The 5,699-nt window shown below is 35.4% G+C and overlaps 1 protein-coding gene across 3 annotated transcripts in view; it reads left to right on the top strand.

The window, feature by feature from the left end:
* The window catches only part of chrm3a (cholinergic receptor, muscarinic 3a), a 97,637-nt gene that overhangs the window by 87,206 nt on the left and 4,732 nt on the right, over positions 1-5,699 (top strand). The window lies entirely within an intron of this gene.

Below are 5,699 nucleotides of genomic sequence, written 5' to 3' on the forward strand. Positions count from 1 at the left end.
CATTAAATTCCAGTGAAATATATTTATGTTTGTGGTTGTAATGTGACAAAATATGGAAAAGTTCAAGGGGTATGAATACTTTTGCAAACCACTGTAATATGTGTGTTCCTCCGCAGGATAAACAAATACTTGTTTAAGATTTCCGGTATATCAATGCTGATGAAAAAGTTACCTTCCCCAGGGTTGTGACTAGGGCGTTCTATTAAATGTTTTGGGCTGTAAAGACACGTAGAAACTTTAGCTTAAACCGCTGCAGGAGTAGAAAGAAGCCATTGTTTTGTTTGGTGCTGATTAGGCTCAGGGTCACACAGACAGTGACTTTAAAGAATAAAGCTTCTTAAACTGGGAAAAACTTGATTTTCTGTGCAATTATTTGTACACKTTCTCACAGAAGCATGCTTTTCCTTGTTGATCACTGCCGTGTTCAGGGCCTTCATAAATACATTTTCTTATCTAACACTTGCCAAATTAAAAATTGGTGAACTTTAAGAGTTGACTTAAAGGATTGGCTGTATACTCCTTCAAGTACACTTACTGCCAATAAAAAAGGACTAAATGCTTGTTCTTGTCAGCTTGGAGCACCTGACAGATGGCCTCAGGCTGTTTTGCAAACCCTTTCCACCATCCTCTGGCAGCACCACCACCATCTCCAGCTTGTGATAGATTTAGCTCATCATAAGCTAAATAAGTAAATAAATAAATAAACAGGCAGCTTTGTCTGGCTTCCTTTTATGACTTTCCTCATTAATGTTTAACAAACAGTACATTGATTATTATACTGTATGAATGTCTGAATTCTGAACAAGAACATCTGGCATTGACCTTTGCTAATGAAATTTAACTTTCTGTTTGTCCTTTTGTTGAACTTGAATACGTGCATAAAACATGAGTTTCTCTTTCTCTCTTTTGATTTTAAAGAAGTTTTTTTTTCCTTGGCTTTTCCCCTCTTCAGTGGTTGCTACAGTAGACAAACTCACAAAAAATACCTGGGCTTGAGCCTGCAGCCTCAGGATTAAGAGACTACAGCACTGAGCACCAAGCCCTTTTCATTTTAGAGTAACTTTTTAAGTTGTGCACTTGGCCCGTGTTTACATTTCAGAATAACTCTAATTAAATATGAAAATTAAGCAGGTATTTTGTAAACCTCATCGAGCTCGTATGTGTTTGAGTGACGTTTCCTCTCAAAAGTCTCTTCACAGCACAACAAAACACTTATATGCCTCTGAAACTGACTAGTCTTGCTGAACTAAATGATTGTCTTTATATACTCTTTGCAGAGTTGTAAAGTAACTAAGTACAAATACTTGTTACTGTACTTAAGTAGAAACTTTGGTTATCTGTACTTTACTTGAGTAATTATTTTTCAGCATACTTTTTACTTTTACTCATTACATTTTTACACAATTAGCTGTACTTTCTACTCACTACATTTAAAAAAAAAAAAGGTAAGAAGTAGAAAGTCGTTACTCCTATTTCATTCCGAGTTGTTATTACTTAGAAAAAATACTATCCTGATAAATTATCTCCTGGATAGAGTAAATTTAATTGTGGCTGGATTAGAAGTATAAATATCTACCATTCTGACACCCTATTAGCTTGTACACAACCCATCACAGCTGCACGCTGTAAGAAAAAATATTTTTGGAGAAGTCACCTCTCAATAGATGTCATTTTGGAAAATCTAACTGCTCACTTTTACTCAGTACTTTTACTTTTAACACTTCAGTAGATTTTGTGTCAAAAATTTACTTTTGATACTTAAGTACAAAAAAATATCAGATACTTTAAGACTTTTACTTAAGTAATGTTTTTAGAGAAGACTTTAACTTTTACCAAAGTATTCTTATGATAAGATACTTGTACTTTTACTCAAGTATCACTTTGAGGTACTTTATACAACACTGTGTCTTTGTTGTTATGCCTATATTTGATTTATGCATGCTTTTTGTCTTAAGCTTGTGCTCTAATAACTAATTCATCATCAAAATCTGACACAGGAGATTGTTCAGATGCTTTATTTTGATGAGGGTAGTATTAGGTTTAGGTTTCCCTTATATCTAATTTTTGCATCACTATTCTATATTGCATCATCAGTTGATCACTATTTGGGGATGTGAGATAACCTGCTTTGTTCTGTTCTACAGTTTCTGCTTCGCATGCGAGGATTCTTTTACATGCATAGCAGACAAAATCAATACCTCAACAATATTGGGGCTCTACTAGCTAGATCACATATTTCTTCTAAAACAAGCACTTCAGTCCGTTTGACATGGACATGAGCTTTATTTAAGCATGGTGTCATTACTGCCTCATATTGTGGAACAATGCATCATCAGATTCTATAATACAGATAGAGATCTTACAGAAAAAAATGGGTTGATTTTAGCCAATATTGCTATTAMTACACAAATAGCGTTTTCCACTCAATGTTTTATATCTGTTCCCACAAAGCAGAAATCTCTACTTTGAGCAATAAAGTTCAATCAGATCAGTAATCACAAAACTACTGCTTGTATCTTAATATGTGAGCTTTGTTGGTCTTTTGAAACTGCAGTGTTTTGAAATTCTAATCTGACCCGCAATTATTTACCCCGTTTCTGTTTATGTGGTCAGAGTGTTTTTGTTTTGTTTTGTTTGCTTGTTGTTGCTTTGATTTTGTGGTTGAATGCAGTTCTGCTTTCCCTGACAGTACATTCTGTTGTGTTCAAGCGTTTCATGCTTGAGCAGTTTTGAAAACAGTGCCTAATTATGGTGAATGCAAAAAAGCTTTATCTCTGTCCTGATGTCCTGCTGTAAGTGTCTGAAGTGATCAGTGCACATTACAAAAAGACACAAACGGAGCCCAACAAGTCCACAGCGGACCACATATGCCTGTACCACTGCTCTGTTTGCTAAAAAATTAAAACCTGATGGAATAGCAGGCTACCCAACTCCCACCACCTGGTCTGTAGTCACCAGTTTAGATGGATCCTTGGACCCAGCTTGGATTGTGCTGTCCAACCGTTCTGGTACAAATGCCTCCAAATAAAGGGAATAAGCTGTGTGGCAACCCAATAAATGAGTATTGATCCCTCTGTGTACCTGAGACCATTACAGCTACGTGCCTTGGAGTTAAACTTGAGATATAATATAAGGCTTGCAGCTGATACCATAATACCATCACTGCAAAATCATCTGATTACTGAAAAGTAGCCCACACAATGTGCATGTATGTCATCTCAAATTACATGGCTTTCCAATTAAAACACTGCTTGATTGAAAAGGTAAACAAAAGGTAAAACCCTTGAGCAGTGAGGTTTTTGTTTTGTTTTTATTTTTTTTATAAAGGATGATGAAAACATCTGCAGCTGAGTCAGAGGCAGCTCTATGACAGAATTTATCAATTTGTAATTTTGTTTTCTGTCATAGAGTAGAATAGATTGACAGTATATATATGCAGCAAAACAACCATATTTTCTCCTTCTGTGCCATTGTAATTGTTTTATTTTTCTATTTCTTTATCATCGCTGTATGCTGTTTTCTATATCATCTGTTGTATTCCTTATTTTTCAGAGTACACACTCAAGAAAAGGAAACAAAGAGAAACAGACTTTGTTTATTATAGGATACAGTTTTTCCACCCCTGCTCTGTAAACCTCCAATGCTTGGATTCACCCCAGAAAGAACAGTACATGACTCACTGTTCTTTTGCAAGTCAGTTTCTTCGTTTAATTGAAAGTCACAACTTRTTTGGTTCAAAACGCTTTTCAACGCTTAGTTTTTTTTTTCAACCTGTTTAGATTGAAAACTAAAAACAAATTTCAGTACTTTTRAAACTCTTATCTTCACACGGACACATTTTGCCCTTGTAAACCAATTAGGAGTTGTTCAGCTTTCATTAGCAACACGTTGCTGTATCATAGGTTCTGTGAAATTTGCTTTGTAGAAGCTGACTTTGTTCTCATAAGAGGATTTTTTTAGTTTGCCATTTATCAGAAATGCTGCATTTTCTAACAGTCAATCTTGTTTATTGCGTGTGTGATTTGTCGTTTTTTTATTTGCTAATTTGGTTTGTTAAAGTGCTGCAATTGTGCACACAGTTGAGTCCTAATGTGTGATTATGCACATGAGCATGTAATATATTCCTTTGCAGATGTGCTCAACTCAGTGTTTTCCTGTAACTGAGCAATTCCTCACGTAACACGACTGCTACATGTGTGAAATAGGAGAAAATATTTTCCGTATATGTGCGTGAAAGAGGTGGTGTGTGTTTGCAGGCTGGACAGCAGGGGKCCCTTTTAATAATATTTGTAGCAGTGTGTGCTCAGTGTCACACACGTCTGTGAGACACCGCTGGCTACTGGGGTTATTTAACAACACTGTGGGAGGTCTGRGATTCGAGACACAGGTGCAGCACTTTGCTTCAAATTCCTCTCCCTGAAGATGAAATATTGTATGAGAGCAATTGTCRTTTTTTCCAGTATGCAACTGCTATGGGCTGTCGTATTTTTGTAAATGGTGCCGACATCAGTTTGGAGGGGTTTAGTGCTTTTACTTGTTGCTTTGTTATTTTACCCAAACTGGCTTAGATGAGCCACTTGCCTCAGTATAATTATCATGTTTTCAAATTAGCTGCTTTAGTGAAAAATTCTCAAAGGTTAGATTCTTCTTTGGAAAAAAAAGCTGAGTAGAATTACGGCAAAGTGCACGGTTATACACTGTAGAAAAACGTTAAATAGCTGCTACTGATTTTAAAATGAAAAACACTAGTGTGTTTACATCTGATTTTATAGTGAAAAATCACATACATATAATTTCAAAAAGTATATTTGCTATATATATATATATATATATATATAGTCTGTCTAGAGAAAATGTGGAGAATGTTTTCCAAAAAAATATAAAAAGAAAAAAGAAAAGAAAACATTGTTTATTTTGCTTTGGTCATTTAATAGAAAAATGCTTTTTGAAATATAAGCTAGTGATTTACTTTACTTTAAATGCACTTTTAGTTATTGCTCATGGAGACATTCTGTTATCAATTTCATTATTCAAATGAATACATTATAATTCTTCAGAGAAACACAATATCAGTTTTGTGAGTGTGGTTGCATTATTCTTTTTTTAAGCCACTTGAGTAGAAAACAGAACTGAATGTTAGTTTACTTTCTTCCTCATCAGTGATTTTTTAATAGAAGAGAAGAAGAAAAAGAAAGAGARGCTTGAAAGAGAGATTAGATGTGTTAAATATAAACCAAGAAACACACTTGACATCTGTCTGCACACCTGTAAAAATGGAGAAAACAAAAACACAGCAACAAATAACGTGTATATCATAATAATTATAGCTTTGCTGAAATATATACATACACACATACCCATACATACATATATGGATATACGCACACAAATGCATACATTCATACATATACATAAACATACATACATATACATATCCAAATCTATAAATACACCCTCAATGGTCGTCGGAAACCCCAGATTCTGAACACCAGTTTGTGTGTGGTTGTGAACATGCATGTATATAGAAGATTTTTCCAAAGGAATATTTAATAGTGACAGTGGAGACCCAAAGACCCGACCCCCAAGACCCGAAGCAGACATAAAGGTGATCAGACCCCGAGAGTGGCCCCAAGCACGGAGCCCGCAGGAGTACCACTGCAGAAAGAGCCACACACCCGGACCACAGGAGAGATCCAGGA

The sequence above is a fragment of the Austrofundulus limnaeus genome, unplaced genomic scaffold (assembly GCF_001266775.1).
Source record: "Austrofundulus limnaeus strain Quisiro unplaced genomic scaffold, Austrofundulus_limnaeus-1.0 Scaffold0, whole genome shotgun sequence".
Taxonomy (NCBI): Eukaryota; Metazoa; Chordata; class Actinopteri; order Cyprinodontiformes; family Rivulidae; genus Austrofundulus; species Austrofundulus limnaeus.